The sequence below is a fragment of the Lissotriton vulgaris genome, chromosome 8, assembly GCF_964263255.1.
Source record: "Lissotriton vulgaris chromosome 8, aLisVul1.2, whole genome shotgun sequence".
Lineage (NCBI taxonomy): Eukaryota > Metazoa > Chordata > Amphibia > Caudata > Salamandridae > Lissotriton > Lissotriton vulgaris.
In genome coordinates this window covers 890990501-891008072 of record NC_141696.1, presented here as the reverse complement: position 1 = coordinate 891008072, position 17572 = coordinate 890990501, and positions in this window count along the sequence as shown.

Here is a 17572-nt window from a genome sequence, read left to right as displayed (position 1 = left end):
GCCAATAGGAAGGCAGCAACGGTGACAGGAGGTGGGAGTCCTGCGCTACAGGAGAAGCTGGAGGATACGGAGACCACAGTCATCAATGTGTAGACGGTGCAAGGAGTTGGGAGTCCGGACACAGCTCAATAGGACCTGACACAACATCAACAGGGTGAGTAACGACCAGGGACTGGGGGACGGGGGGAGATGGTACAATGGCACACATGCACATCAATGTGTAGCACACTGCACACCCACAATGACCCTGGACCATGTCCCTGACCCCGTGGCACACTGCAGCACACACACATAGCAATAACAGCACATCTACATTGACGACAATGTGGTACAATGTGCAACCCTGACACTGCAGAACAGAGGACACAACTGGGTCCGCTCATGCGCAGAAATAGGCCTATTACATCTAACATAGCAGGAAACTGTGAGATGGAAATGTACGCATACAACCTCACATCCTTCATGTAGTCCAAATGTCCACTGTCACCCATCAAAGTCTAGCACCTCCCAAACAGTCACAATGTACATTGTCATACAGTCTGCATGCAAACAAGAACAATGCGCCCACATACATGTCAACACAATGTCAACATGCAACTCCCCTTCACATGGCAGAGGGACAAACAACACCTTCAGCAGAGCAGACCAGACAACTCATCAGTTATGCTGGAGAGGACCACCACACCTTCGACACCGACACCCTACAACACCTCGTGGACATCCCAGGCAACCCACCCTCAGGAGCAAGCAAGCCAAGCTACATCGAGGAGACCCCAGCCCCTGCACAGACCACACAGCGGGATGCATCCGCTAGCACGGCTGGCTCCCAACACTTCACCGAGGCACACATGGCATTCCAATGCCAGGTGTCAGAATGCCAAAAGGAGGTGGCCAAAAAAGTGCGGGTGAGGTCAGAGCTCATGGAAGCCGAACTAGATAACATACCTGGGTGTCTAATTCCCATCAGGGACCACCTACACCCCACAAAGGAGACCCACACTGCGACAGAGGCACATGCATTTGCACATTTCAAGTCCCAGCAATTATCATTCCTGATGCAGCCACAGTGGGGTGTGTTACCCCTGCATCACCTTCCTCATCGTCGTACCAGGTCTCCCACACTGCCTGAGATTACATTGCTGCGTGATCTCTCCACAGCACAAAACTCAATCAGTAACTGTCCATGGGTTGAGGTGCACTGAGTTAGTAGCACCTGAGGTGCTTAGCAGGTTATCAGGCAGACGATGACATCCACAACAGGTGTGATTAACTCTGTTAGTCTGCCAGTACGACTGTTTCAGCAGTTGGTGTTTGGAGCTGGTCCTGGCTGGTCCTGGCGGTGGTGGTGTGTGACTCCTGCGGTGATGTGACGTCCGGGCCGCTCAGTACTCGATATGATGTGTGAGCCCTGGTGGCCCGAAGTTGAGGCCAGAGACAGCGGACAGTGCAGGGCCACAGACACATGGCATTGATGACCCCAAGGCCGCCGACCCAGAGGCCATCCAATATCTCATCAGACAGGATCCCTGACGAGCTGCACAGAGTTAGTGGCCCAGGATGCACTGCGGTCAGCACAGGCACACCGCCATGGGATGGTGACTTGCGATGCACTGAGGTAGGACCACATGGACTAAGCAGGTCCTCGTTGATGTCAAAGGTGAATGTGGCAGAGGGTTGCGGGGGACAGTGGAAGGTGTCCTACAGGGCAGGATGCAGAGGGCAGAAGCCATCCAGAGGCGGCAAATGGAGGAGTGGAATGCTACAGCCTTGTTATTGCCACCAAGTCAGTACCAGCTACATGAGGATGAAGACAACCCCCAGTCCATAGACTCAGACACCACCAAAATTCAACCAGAGAGTGCCCATGAATGTCGGGAAACAGACTTAGTGGCACCGGGGCTGAGAGGGGATGCAGTCTGCAATGAGGCCTGTACAATGATATGAAGTCTGCCATTGCTAAATCAAGACTCAGTCCCACATGTGTGACCTACTCGACTGTAGTGTAGGCCGGAGGTAGCGGTCAGCAGGGGCCCACAGCCATTGTCCTTGGCTTGCATTGCACAGAGTTAGTGTCACCAGGGCAGTTGTCAGCAGTGTTCGAACACATCCATAACAATGATCCTTTTTCCTCCTGACTGTAACGCGTCTTCCTCTTACATCTCTCCTTGCGTGCAATGATATGAACTCTGCCATGGAGAAAGCAAGACTCAGTTCCAAATATGTGATCCACTCAGGCGCAGTATGGTCCGAGGGTAGTATCCCGCGAGGGCCCACACACACATGTGGTTGGGATGCTATGCACAGATTTGGTGACACCACATTGAAGGGAGTATAGTGATATAAACTCTGCCATAAAAATGTACTCTGCCATAGTGTAATCAAGATACAGTTCCAAATGTGTGACCTACTTGTCCGCTGTGTATGCCGGTGGAGTACGTCAACGAGAACGGAGAACTGTGGGCCTTGCTCGTGGAGGCCGTGATGGTCTGAGCAGACTGCCAAGGTCGTGGGCTTTAGGCTTGGAGCTTGCACAGCCATGTGGTGGGTCCTCTTTGACACACGCCAGTGTCAGCAGGTGAGCAGTGAGGCGTGGGTGCGCAGAGGCGGGCAAGCAGGTTCAGGGACCAGCAGCCCGGAGTGCAGCAGGCACACATGATCACAGGCAACACCGCTCACGGCGACAGGGTCAGCCTCGTGGCGGGGTGAGAGGCGCCTCTGTGGCAGAGAGCTACTGGCCATTCCGGAAGAGAACCACGCTTTTTATTCACACCCCTACGCTGGCCTGGCATAAGCAGGGCCAGCCCGCTCCGCTCATGCTTACAGTGGAGGACATAACAATCGACATTTCCGCAATCTTCCCTACTGGCTGGGGTGACATGGTTGGGTCCACTGTCCACAACACTACCGCCGCCAGCAGTATATGTCGACATGGATACGCGTGTGGTCTGCACACTGCAGTCTGGCCATCACATCCACGCCACACGTGTCATTGTGTACATTGTAATTTATTGGTCACTTGCCTCCTTCGCAAATGCCTGGTTCCAACCTCTCCCCACAATCTGCTGTTGTGTGGCTGAGGTGCCATGCTGTTGATGGCTTATGTACATGGCTGGCCCTGGTACCCACAGTAAGTTGTGCTGTAGTGTCTGGTGGGTGGCCATGTTGTATGTGAGTTTGTAACATGTGCATTCCCAGTGTTGTGAGTTACATGATTGTGGAGTTGAGGTGTGTGGTGTGTTCATTTTGTACTTGCATTTCCATGGGTGCCATCATGTCGGTAGAAGTAGTTATCATAAACACTGCCTGGGCAGTTGGCAACAACGTTGATGGAGATTCCCCGGTGGTCCACTGTTGCCTGCACATTGATGGAATGTGTGTGCTTTCTGTTGCGGTAATTGTGTGCAGTGTTGCCAGGGGGCACAAGTAGGACATGTGTGCAGTCGATTGCCCCTGACACGTGCGGGAGGCCAGCTTTGGCATAGAAGCCTTGCTTGGTCTCCAGCTGTTCCTGTGCAGTGTGGGGGAACTATAGGTATTGGGGTACCAAGCTGATGATGCCATCCAAGACAGTTGTGAGGAACTTGGATTGGGCTGGCTGTGAGACTCTTCCGACTCTGGCGGTTGTTGGTTAGAAGGTATCAGAGGCCAACAAGTGGAGCACGGCCAGCAGCTATGTCTGAGGTGGGATGTTGGTTGTCCGCTGTTTTGGTACCATTAGCCTGTGGGCTATGATGTTCAGGATGTGGAGGATGGTTGTCCTTTTGAGCCTGTAGTGGGCAATGACATCCTCTGGTGTTGGGTATGTGAGGTTGGTGCGTTTTCTGAAGGTCTGCTGTCTTTGTTTGCGCTGACTCAGTGGTGGTTCGGGGGGGGAGGATCTGGGTGGTTGGGGGGGGTCCCGGGGGTGGTGGCGGTGAGTGTTGTGGCCCTGTTGGGACTTCCAGCTGCATGATCAGTGGCTCCCTGGCATCTGTTGTTCTTCCGGGGTAGTTCTGGCAAGGGCTCCCTTTTCTGGTGCAGGCTGTTGTCCGACTTTACACCAGGTCAGAGCAGAGACTGATTTCCTGCTGCTAACGCACCTTATAGTCTGTTTTGGGTTCTTATCGCCGGTCTTGCTGGTCATTGAGAATGTTGCGGTGTGGTGTTGTCGCAGCTTTTTGCATGGGAACACCTACTCTGCATCTCATTAGCGTTAGTTGCCTGTGTCATCTGTGACGATGTTTTTTGCGGCTGCTATTGCAGGTAAACTGGTGATATGGGCTGTTATCACCTGTTTGTAAATGGGGCGATAATTTTATTGCCACTTTGGCTGCGATAAAGTGCTGATAACTCGGCGATAAATCCTTGAGAATATGCCCTTCAGATTTCACAGTTCATGCACAATGAGTGGATCTCCCTGGCAAAAAGAGGTCCAGGTACAACCATGTGCCCTGCCTGAACTGCCAAGGAAATTGCTAGTTTGCGCAATGTGTATGGCTCGCACTGAACTGCGTTTCAGTTAAGATAAACAAGCAAACTGTTTTCTGCTCTGAAGTAATTTTGCGGAATTGCGTCGGAACTCACTTCCACATACCGTATAATACAAAAAAAACATTCCCCAAGTCCTAACCAAATACCCAACTTTCACTAAAAGCTGCACAACGACCGGAAGACATGGGAAACATTAAATTGATGAGATGCTGGCATGCCGCTGCAATTGAAACGCTGCCAACAATTGCATCTGCAAAAGAAGGGATGGCTAGAGCTCGCAAAAGCTCCGAAACTGGGAAGAAAAAGCGGATCTCCCTGCCAAGCAATTTTTATTCTGCAACACAGTGAATACAAAATAATACGGCGAAGAACACTGAGTTGAAAAAAAAACAATATTAACTGCTGAAGGAAATGGGTTGATCTGGTTGACTTCTTAATCATATTCGATTTCTTCTATTTCTAGAAAAAAAGAAAAGGCTACTACGGATACATATTTAAATGTTTTAAAGGTTCCATTACGGAATGTATTATGCTAAGAGAAAGATGCCTAGCACGCTGCCGTTTTCTAAATGTATCAGCATCGTAAGTAATGATTCACTTAATCCACCATAGGCGGAATTCCTGTACATTATTTCCATGTAAATGGGTACGCTCACAACGGCAATATTATATAATAGACGTACAAAATTCACGCAATTATCGCTTTTAACGTGGAAACTTTTATCACTTAACTTAAAGCTGGCTGGCCAGCATGCGTGGAGCCATTTGCAATCATTATTGCATTTTTATTTGCTGAAACGCCTCCCCAGCCCCATGAGATTATACCTCGCAGAGCGAATTACACCCTGTCCCATGTGGCAGAAGATTTAAGGAAATGAATACAAGGGCTGCGGGGAGTCATTTATTATATGTACACTGAAATATTGTAATGTACTACCTTTAGTTGTGCTTCCAAATCTTCGGAGTGAATGTTAGAGATTTTCACAGATCACGAGGCACTTTTCAGGCATGTAAACATCAGACGAATACTGATCAACAGTTCCTCCAATGGTGTCTCATTTTGTCTTTCTAATTTAAACCCAGTGTCTACGCATTATTGTTTTTATTTAAAGTTTTAACAGGACGTTGCTTCTTTTTAAGTCTGACTTGACAGTGCAATTATTTGTAGAACTACAGTTGCCACTGACTTTTGAATCTACCCAGAGGAGTATGACTCTCTCACGTCATGCAACTGGCTATTTGGTGTAGCATTCTATCAACATTAAAGAGCCTGCATTGCAATTCATAAGGGGCTATTTTGTATCTTAGAAGTATATTGAATCAACACATATTCAATTCTTTGCCTCATCGATGCAACATACATATAAATATGAGACGATTATGAAAATGTAATTACACAGAGTGTACAGACACTGCAAATGCATTGTGGGAGTTGATGATTGTACTAATGGTCACGTGTGTGTTTGAAAATGTAAGGCCTTGAGTGCTACGCAGTTCAATTTGGCCCATCTGTGATCAAGGCTGCTGGGACAGCCGAAACACGTAAGGATTAGAAGATAAATCAATGCTGCTTGTTTAATCTGGTGTTCCTCAGATTGGAGCTTCGATATTTCCTGCTGTGTGGGATTTGTTTGAGAGGAAGTTATTTACGAAGCCACCCTGCTCCAGACTGTGAAGGAATTTTGTGGAGATAGATAGATAGATAGATAGATAGATAGATAGATAGATAGATAGATAGATAGATAGATAGATAGATAGATAGATAGATAGATAGAAACACACATGCTCACATACACACAAACACACACACACACACACATATATATATATATATATATATATATATATATATATATATATATATATATGTTATATTGACGAGATACATAATTGAATATTTGTTGAGTCTTTTAGAACATGGATTTATCCCTTTATATATTTAAATTTAGACTGGGGGTCCAATTTCATGTATTAACATCAGGTTTGAATTTTATCAATGCCTTTCTATGTATATTTTTTGCACACACCCTATGTATGTATTTATTTATGTATTTATATATTCATATGTTTACAGTTTTACATTGATATGTTATGAGTATTCTTTGACACAGTATGTTTTTGTGTAAGACTGACATTATGGATTCATCCAATGGGACGTTTTTTACATTTATACACCAAGTTTATGTTACAGTCATCAGGTGGTCTCTACTTATCAAGCAATCTTTGAACCACTGTGAAATATATGAATTGCATAAACTAGTATTATTAGTTTATCTCTATATTAATTTTCACTGCAGCTGTTTTAATTAGGCTTTATTGGATGTACCAAGTATGTTGTTTATGTCCATGCAGCACGTGAATGAAGATTATAATGGGATGTTGAACTTTAGTGGTGCGTATGTGATCATGGCCAGGACTGACTGAAACATGTCATGGGGACATAACTACAATAAAATAGTGAAATTCGCAACGGTGTCTGTGCTCATCTCTTGGAGGAGGTTACAGGGGTTTTGTATCGGACTCAAAATGCCAACCAGATCTTTTGGCTGCAAAACAATCATGACGAAGGGTTCATTAAAGACCAGACTACATATTTGGAGCAAGAGATGTAACTGACTAAATGCAACAGCTAGAGAAACATTGCTGTTTTTAGGTGAATGACATGTAGTGAATAATGTGATTAATTAAGTGTCTGACTTGCTGACTTTGGAAACTTAGGTTTTAATAACTGAATGAACTAGCGAACATTGTGTGATTCTGGGTACATTATCTTTGCTTGCTTAAGATTTTAATTATTTGTGAAGTAAAAAAGAAACACAGTGCGAAATTTACATTTCATGCAATATATAGGTATAGTTATGTTATTGGCATTTATGTACCACACATTTCACCACTGCTATAGCCTTATATACTTTTGTCAGTCTGGTGCCTCTTCATTACCATCTGGGGTTATTGTTACAAACAGGAGTCTTGTTCATCTTGCGATGATGAATTATGGATTATTGAGTCCGACGATTGTCCTTGGTTAGGTATTATATTGATTAAGTTATGGGTGTCACCAATTACCACCATTACCAGTCCTCTGCTGATCGTCTAAGATACGCCTTTAGCATACAGTACATAATTTCTGATTATGTACATACTTCCTTACAAATATAAAGTGGTGTACACAAATTCTTATTTCCAAAATTTAGATCGTGAACCAAAGAGAATAAAATTAATTAATTTAACTTGAATGACAAGCAAGGTCTTTAAAACAGAATATCATGTTCCAATGTTTTCCTTCACAGTTGCAGTTTTGGAAGACCGCTCACTGAACTCACACACTTCGACTCATTGTGAGAAATGTGAAAGTTGCCTGCAGTCATATTAAGTGTTGGCATGCTGACAACGGAGTTTCTTGCAAATCACATAACAACAGAGAAGCTGAAAATAAAGCACTTCATGCTATAATGAATTGTACGTTCCAAGGCAGCATTCACATCCTGAAGAAGTGACCAATTTGGCCACAAAAGCTTGGAAACAAATGGTTCTGGCATTCTTGTAGAGGCATCAATGTGTTGTTTACTCTGGATAAATGTTATTTTCATCCAAAAACACACACAGGCATGCCTCCAGGAGCAGGGACACACAAACACACGCACACACAAATACACACACACTCACAGGTACACATAAGGGCAGCTATTTTAATGTACAGTGAACTGTCATCAAATATACACATAGTACAATAACATGAATCCCAGTTATTTATGGCACTTCATTTATGGAATATAACTCCCCTCTCAGTACATAGTCATCTTTATACACAGGTTACCTTTAGCGGGAAGTAGTATAAAACGTCGATGAATTGTGTTTTGAATAAACAACATGAATACAGTGAAAAATGTCTAAAATCATGCTAGGAAACCTACAGATAAAAATGAAATGAGACAATCTGAAGTCGAAAGACATTGCTATTCACAAAGCCGGTCATAAAGGCGAGCATCCTGCTGAAGGCTGGGAAACAGCAGTGGGAAGGTGGAGTGCGCACCACTGGCACGCCGAGCAATTCACTGAGGGCTGAGTGATTAGCCACAAGGAGCACTTACAATGTGCACTGGTAATTTAGGTAATTGTATTGCAGGGCTTGTAGCCCCGTGAATTACAGAGATGTTTTTTTATACCTTGAGCAATTTGGGCATATCTTGAAATTGACTGCAAGAAATAGAAGATACCAGGTACTTGAGGGAAGATGAAGAGCTGGTGATGTACACTAGTAGTAAAATAAAACTGTATAGGAAATAAAATGCATATAACATACTTATATAAAATATAGATACGTGTGTAGGTAAACAGGGTTTACAACGATTCTTTTTCTCCGGGGTGAAACACAACGCGGTCGTTATCATGACCGCGTTGTGATTCTGCATACATTACTCCGCAAGTCGGAACAACGACTTGCAGGGGGTGGGGGGTTGGTTTTCAAAATCCAACACCTTCCCTAGTGTCCGCACAGACTGGAATTGGAATAGTAAATTATACTATTCAAACTTCCAGCTCCCACCCTCCGCAAGTCGTTGTTCCAACTTGCTGAGTAATGGTACGCGGAATCACAACGCGGTTGTGATAACAACCGCGTTGTGATTCCCGCGGAGAAAAAGAATGTGGGATTTCAATATATATTTATGTGTGTATGCCTTGTGTGAGCACATACTTGGGGTCACATTCACACAATTAAAATATTTACTGTCATGTTTGGAAATTGTCATGGTTATGTTGTTCTTCACATAATAACATATTGAAATATCACTGTATAAATTAGTGGTACACAAACATGTAAATAAAGTTATACCAGACAGGTGTGGACCAGTGGCTGCACTGGTATTCCAGGAACCTGAAAACTTAGGGGCTTATTTATGAAAGGCTTGCGCCGCCGAAGCGTCACTTTTTCTGCTGTGCAAAGCTTTCAACAATATCTATGAGGCCATGCAAAGCCACTTTGTGTGACTTTGCATGGCCTCATAGAAATAGAGTAAGAAAATGCAGCGCAAGTCACTTTGCTGGCATACTCTGCACCTGGGAGGCGTTCCATGGATGTTGTGGTGGGTTTTCCGACTCAACACCCATGGATTTTGATGCTGCCCCAGAGTTCCTTATTGACGTAAACCTGGGGCAGCACCAAAACCTTACACCTCCCCAGAGCAGGAGTAACAAGGAGAAATATTTGTATTTCTTGCTTTTCCCTCTTTCCACGTGTGCTGCATTCTGCAGCACACATTTAAAGAGGAAAACTCTTCTCAGGATTGTTTTTGTGCAGTAAGAAGTCCCTTCCTGCAAAAAAACTATTCGCCATGCAACACAGACACCCTTGCACCATGGTGCAATGGTACCTGCAATAGTGCTAGGCAGCAAATTGTGCGCCAGGTCAGGGGGAACGGATATGAATGCACCGTATTTAATAAATACAGTGAATTCCTGCCCTTTCAGATTGGCGTAGGGCAGCTCAGCAAGAAGACTTGCAGCGCTGCTCTACGCTAAATCCCCATAATAGGACCTTAGTATCCAATCTAACCTTGGAACATGACCAACTTTAGTGTTTCAGGGAAAATCACTTCATTGCTCTGAAATTGTAAATATCTGTGATGTAAAATATACAAAATCTAATTTTACAGTGTGCTGTTCAGCGCTATCCCGACTGCACGTTCTCATCCCCCTTCCCCATCAAATTGTGACTTCACTAATCAGTTGTCAGTTCACATACATAAATTAAAATGTCTGACATTGACTCCACATTAATAGATTAACACATGTCCTTAGATGCATGTATGGCAGGTCTGGCTACCGGAGTTCATTCCATAACCCATAATGCGTGGTAATGAGGCTGTGACAGTGAATTATTTCCAGTAATTCACAGGAATTGTGTCATTATTGCTAACTACTATTTTGGTACAATGGACAACCTACAACATGCTATGTAATCAAAAAGGGCATAATATGGTCCAATAATGGCACCCCTAAGATTTCAAGTATGAACCTGCATTTAAAAAAATACATCCTCTGTTCCCAGAGGGACCACTGACCCCCTCCCCCCAGCGCATTGAGACCCTCACGGGTGAATAGTCGCACTTTGCAAACCACTGATTAATTGATTGATTGATTGATTGATTGATTGATTGATTGACCAGCACTCATGGTACAAATACATATTTACTCGTTGTTAAATCAGAATTATTTCTATGAAATTGAACACATTTTCAACATTCTGTGAAATATTTTTTGGGTAGAAAAAGTATTTTTTTCATGGTTTTATTTGCACTGACGGACATAACATAAACATACGTTATGGGTATAATGTCAAATATGTACCAATAATGGGTTGTACGACAGAAAACGTTGCAAGCCCCAACACTCCTAACTTACCTAAAATGCGAGGTAAAGGCACCCGTTGTAAAAACATAAACGTTGTGAAAACATGCGTGCTTGAAAATGCGTGGTTAAGTTACAATGTGGTAAAAACCTTGTTGTAAAGGCTGTTTCACCTAATAATGCCAAGTTACAATGTGGTAAAAACCTCGTTGTAAAGGCTTTTTCACCTAATAATGCCACCACCAGCTTCTTTTGAATCAAAAGCTATATACATATCCATAGCCACATATATGGATCCACCTATATCGATATTCAAACATACAAAGCACAAACTTCAAATTCAATATTCCATATTCCCTTTTAAGGTCACTCTACAGAGGAACATACACAGAGTTATTCTAACTGCCTGCCATTGTGGATAACTTCTGCACATGGTAGGACAGCCTGACGTAAACCATACATACAGACTATCTGGGAGTATATCCAGTTATTTCTATTTTATTAAAACTGTTAAGCGCCAGGAGAGAAACTGTGACCCACTACAGGCATTGCCTCTCCAAAGCAATCCTCCTATGCTTCGCATCTAAATATATATATAACAAATAATGCATGTAACTTTTACAGCATCTGCGTACAGAGTTTATGCCATGCTGCGTTTGCCTGTGTAGAAGTTACAAAAAAGTGGTTTTACACTTGCCCATTTTCATCTGTAAAATGATTAGAACACACAGTGGGTAAGGGAGTGGTAAGAGGGTTAAGCAATGATTTAAGTTGATCTGTGGTAATGAGGTGGAATTTGATCTTAGCACTGCAGTAATAAACAATTTCATTTAGAACTGTTAGCACAACTGCTACCAATGACATGTTGTGTGATGACACATTTATTTTCCCAGACATCTATCTAGAGAAAGAGAGTGTTTGGGCATATAAATTAGAAAGGTGGTTGAGAGTTTTGATGCTTGCCAACTATCCCTTTCTGAAAGGCCAAATAACAACAAGGCCACCTCAACCTTCCATGTTTCCAAGGTTGGTAAACTGGGTACCTTTAGATTGGCTAATCGTAACACTCGCTATTTAGAGCGCTTTGAAATAGCAGAAGGTCCCTATGAAGTCTATTTAAAACAAAATCTTGTGCGAGCACACACACAAATTTTTTATTAATTGTTATTTCATTTTGGCACACATTTTAAATACACAGTAAGTACAGACGCAAGATCCACATGCGTTTTGGGTCGAACAAACCAACATTGTTTCCGAGATGACTGAAGACATTATAAAATCTGTTATGTACAAATGCAAATACAAAATAATACAATTTCAACTTTAACGTAAAGCCTATAGGCCACGTATTCTCACTGCCTAAAGTTTATATAATTGTATAGTTGTTACAAAAAAAACCTCCAGTGATTTTTGGTCTGAAAGGTCTGAAAAGGATTGGAGCAAAAAGCTTTTCTCTTTGCCATGGTGACCGGGGTCTGTTTTTACGGTTACTCTGGTAACCAAAGCCTTTACGGCGCTAGTTCTTTTCAGTTACTTTCGCTATTAAACCCTTCAGTTGAGACAAAAGGAAGGAGGTATGCAGCCACTTCCTCTGCAGCAAATCAGCAGCTTAGCCTCAGCACAACTTGTTACAAAAGAAACAGAATCCTTAATTGTCCTGCTCGCATTTCTATCCCCATGTGGACTGTGCCCCCAGAAAAGATGCTTGCATTTGAACTGTTAAAAAACATGTTTTTCATTTCTGTTTACATTTTAAAAAAATATATATTTTTTTTATCAATCCCTTGGGAAAAAATAGTTTTAAAAAAAAATAAAACAAATATCCTATTTGATGAAATTACAAATGTGCATTCAAGGTATTGGTAGTAACTTTAAAAAAAGGCAGCTTATGAAAGTGTGCTGACACCAGCCCTTGTAATACAAGAATCATAAAGAGATTTGATGTTGCTGCCATTGTTGTGGCAGTGAAATTAACCAACACATTAACACTGAAGGTCTTGTTCACAAAGCCCTGAATATGAAAGTTGAAAATGCGCTCCCATACTGATATTTGTTGTTTGGAGCAAAATTCTCAAAGTATCCCAGGAGTAGAGATGGAAGTACACAGCATTCGTAGATGAATACAAAAATTCAAAATTCATCACACGTAATATTGACGCAAATGTGTATTTTCATATTTTCCCTTTTTCATATTTCTTCAAGGGAAAAATATCTTCCTAAGAGAGGAATGCCTTCCTCTTACACTTCCAAAAATACGGCGGTGTTTTGCCTTATATTTATCGAAGAGCTGCCTTTACTCCGGTTATTGGCATGGGCAAATGCATTTTCCATGGGGGGAAACGTACCTGTAAGGGTTGTGTCATTGTTTTTAAAGTATGAGTTAGTGAATGTTCACCTGTTTATTAGACAAACCCAGGAAAAAGAGTTCGTTGTAATCCTACATTTACGATCGCAGAATTTTACCATTCTGGGGGAATTCCTAAGTTTGCAAATGCCAATCGATTTTGTGAATCGTTTTTGTTCATCTTTTTGATGTTGCCTGACATATTTGGACTGCGAGAGGAACTGTATTTCTCCAAAATATTTTACCTCCAACCAGCAATTGCTCAGAGAAAACAGCAAAACAATATTGAAAAAACAGTGTCTCACTGTACACTGGGCAACATCAAGGCGGCAGAACATGGCATGCCTTCAAAATGGACATTTGTTTGGCATTGCCTTTGGTACTTGTGTTGCTGTGGTTATTTACAGGTGTAGATGTGGTTGTGTGCTGGTGGGCGCCATTTAGGGAGAGTCTCAGCCAATCAGAAGCAGGCATCTGCTGAAACTGAGAGTGGTTAGTCCACTCCCACATAGGCATCAGCAGCAGGAAGCCTAAAAACACATGCAGTATTTAAAAAGCCACATTTCTTTCACTGGAAAAAAATAACTGAAAATGAAAATGTGGCGCTGACCTTGGTTCAGTGTTTCTTGGTCCTCTGAATGGGATATGCTCATTTAAATGTATGGAATAGCATTAGAATGGCAAGCATAGGCCATCGGGAGGCCTCTGCTTTGCATGAACTCTATTACTGAAGCCAAATTGCTATTAAAACCATTAGGCCCACATGGTATTTCAGTGTGAATAGCAAAAATGTATCATATTTCTACGGTATGGGCTTTTTTCCTCCTCCCATCTGTTTGGAACACAATTAAGAAAGTGTGTGTGTGTGGGGGGGGGGGGGTTAAGCTGCACAGTCACTTGAGCATTCCGTGACTACAGAAAATCCATATTAACCGCTTCATGTGTTGTTTGGAAATATTGTGACTGACCTTCAGGGAAACAGTACAGTACCTGGTTTTCCTGATGTCCCTCTTGGAATCCCAGACTATAATCGTGATCATGTCATAGCTGGATTCAGTACAGAATGTTGCCACATCTTGCAGATTTTATGACTACCCATCAATCTCTGGCTGAATAAAAAATAATTAATGCATTTATTACTTAATTAGTGCTCTTGTATTTTCTTGTCCTATTATGAGAATATACACATCAAAAACATTTAGCAAAAATACAAAAACCTCAGTCGAGTTACGTAATGTTTTGTTTAAGTTGGAAATGACACAATCAGTGTAAGAAGCATGTGTGCTGTACTTGTTCAAAAGCTTTCAATATGCTAATGGACCAACGAAAAAGCTAGACAAAGTGTGCAAAAAAAGTACGCAAGGAAAATGTCCACGATTGAAGATATTGAATCCCAAATTGCATTATGAGGCAGAAGTGGATGGCAACACAAGCAGATTAGTTTCGAAGGAAATGTTCCCTTCCACTCCATGCTTCTCTCAGAAGTGGCTTAATTATTCATCAATACCATTAGGGAAGATAATTAGTTGATTTGGGGAAGTTTATAGTATTTAAAATTACTAAACTGATGTAATTTAATCTACATAAATGGTACAAAGGGAGCATAGCCCTGGGGGTTCCCCTCGAGAAGATTGATTATTTCACCTACGTCGTGGGACATTCCCTGGGAGCATGGCTTGGAAACTCCTTGACAACAAAAAGAACACAAAATGTAAACAGATTTAAGGCATGGTGTTCAAGGAATATTGGGGCACATTATCTAGATGTGCGTTATATAAGGCACATCGCACATTTCCATATCGCCGGCTATCGCCGGATTTATTCGCTGTGTTAGCGCGTAATTATCAATGTGCAACACGTAGGCGAAATTAAATCCGGCGATAGTGGGCGATATGGAACATTAGCGCATGAAAACAAACGTTGTTTTCATGCGCTAATGTGTGCCTTGATAATATGGGGGGGTGGATTCAGCGTTATGATCCACAGCCCCATGTTATCAATGCCTTAACACCTGGTCAGAGCAGGCGTTGGGAGACCTGCGATAAACAAGTTTATCGCAGGTCTTCTTCTCCCAACGCCTGCCTTGGTAGTAGGGTGTTCCCACTTCCAACCACATTTTCCATGTGGTTGGACGTGGGAACGCCCATTTTGCATGTCATTAGCGATGTTTCTCGCTGACATGCAAAGTGGGCTTGAGGCAGGCGTTAGCATGCCCTTGTTAACAGGGCGCTGGAAGTATCGCCGCTTTCTCGGCACAATTCGCTGAAAAAGCGGCGATACTTCAGCTTGCTAATATGCCCCTCAGACCCCCCCCAACACCAAATCCATCAATCAGTCCTGCACTTAAAATCTATGAGGCTAAAGCATTGGGCTCTGCCCTTTATGGGCTGGTATTGTGATTTTTATTTTTATTTTGAAGAACTTATTAGAACAGAAAATAAATTCCAGATAAATCTTACCTTTCACCCCCCTAGCACTACATTGTATCTTCTTTTTTACGGATTTAGGTGTAAGAAGGTTGGAGGGCAAATTTCGACTGTATTCATTACTGTATTGGAGACACCTATGGACCAATCCCAAGCTCGCTCACTGTGTTGTTCTCCAGGACGTAATGAAAGCTAACCACTGAAGTAACGTCCCTTGGCTCTCCAGAATCAAGAAGACAATCTACTCTTTTGGGCTGCATCAGTTGTGGGAGCATTCGAGCATTACTAATTTCCAGTCCAAGGACTTCCTGAAACAGAAATACTGGACAATGCTAACACCCAAGGAATTTGAAAAGCTACTTGTACAAAGTTAAAAAATGATTATGTTAACTTCAGCCCACTTCTGTGTTTGAGCATTTCTAGTATCAGGTGACTGTGACTCTGGACAGGAGGTTATGTTTTTATTTTCAAGTGGGCACCCTACTGCTGAGAACATTCACGTCTAACTATGCCAATGGGAGAGTTGTTGCATGTCCAGTCTGCCACCATCTAGAGGAGAGCATACCACACATTTTCTTTGTGTGCCTGGCATATGCCTCCCCCACAGAACCTGGTTAGCTCTGATATGCAGGCTTTTAGGTGTATGCAGCCATTCAGTTGCCCTTCGCATACTTAGGGCAGATGGCTGCTCGTTCTTGGTATTTTATTTATTTATTTAGAAGTTTTCTATAGCGCTAACAAGACCCGAAGGTAGCAGAGCGCTTTACAGTAAAAGGAATGAAAAGGTGAACAACAAGACACGTAACAAGTAAAGGCGATCAACGAAAGACAATTTGGGAGGAGGAAAAGTTCGTACAGTAGGACTTCTTGGTAATAGGATACAGAGATACCACATAGTTCTGGGGATGCTTGCCGATCCTAGTTACCCACGACCTAGGGAGCGGATAAGGAACAAGGATTTGAGTTGGCTCTTGAATTCCGCATAGGACGGTATGGTTCTTATGTGCAGGGGGATAGAGTTCCATATTTTGGGGGAATTTCCTGTGAAGGAGCAGTCCGCAGTTCTCTTCTTTCTGGTTTTTGGTAGGATGAGCAGCAGGGAGTTAGAGCTTCTCAAATTTCTAGCTTGGCCTGCTTGTTAGAGCTTGTTTGCCAAGTATTCTGGTTTTCCGGTATGGCGGGCCTTGTGGGTTAGGCAGGCCGTTCTGAAGGGACTGCGCATTTCCACCGGGAGCCATTCGAGTTCTTTGAGTGCTGGGGAGATGTGGTCAGATGTTTTGCATCCTGTGATCATTCTCGCTGCCGCATGCAGTGTTGTTTTTAATGGGGCCAGGTGCGATTTGGGGATGCCTGTTAGGATTGAGTTCCCATAGTCCAGTCTAGATAGGACTAGAGATTGCGTGGCTAGTTTAAGGTCCTTGTTGGGAATGAAAGGTTTGATTTTGTTCAGAAGTCTGAGGTTAAAGAATGCACTTTTTGCCGAGTTCTTAATGTGGTTTGTCAGGGTTAGTTTGGGGTCTAGGGTGAAACCCAGAGATTTTAAGGAGTCAGCTAGCGTGAGAGTACCTTTAAGAGCATCGATCGACGTCAGCAACTCGATGATTTGAGGGTTGTCTTCTTTGTTTGAGATGAGAAGAGTTTCGGTCTTGTCGGGATTGAGTTCAGGTGATTCTTTGTCAGCCAATCTTGAACATCATTTAGGACAGCATTTAGTCTGTGGATGTCATTAAGAGAAGAGGTTTCCAGGTAGATCTGCTTGTCATCCGCGTAGAGGTGGAAGTGGATGTTGGCATTCCTGAGTAGTTTGGCGAGCGGTTCCATATAGATGTTGAAGAGCTGAGGAGAAAGTACTGATCCTTGGGGGACACCCTTGTTGACTTGCTGGGTTTCGGAGGTGAAGTTCTTCATTTTTATTATTTGCGAGCGGTTATATAGAAAGGAGGAAAACCACTCGAGAACTACCTCGCCGAGGCCAGCTCTTACT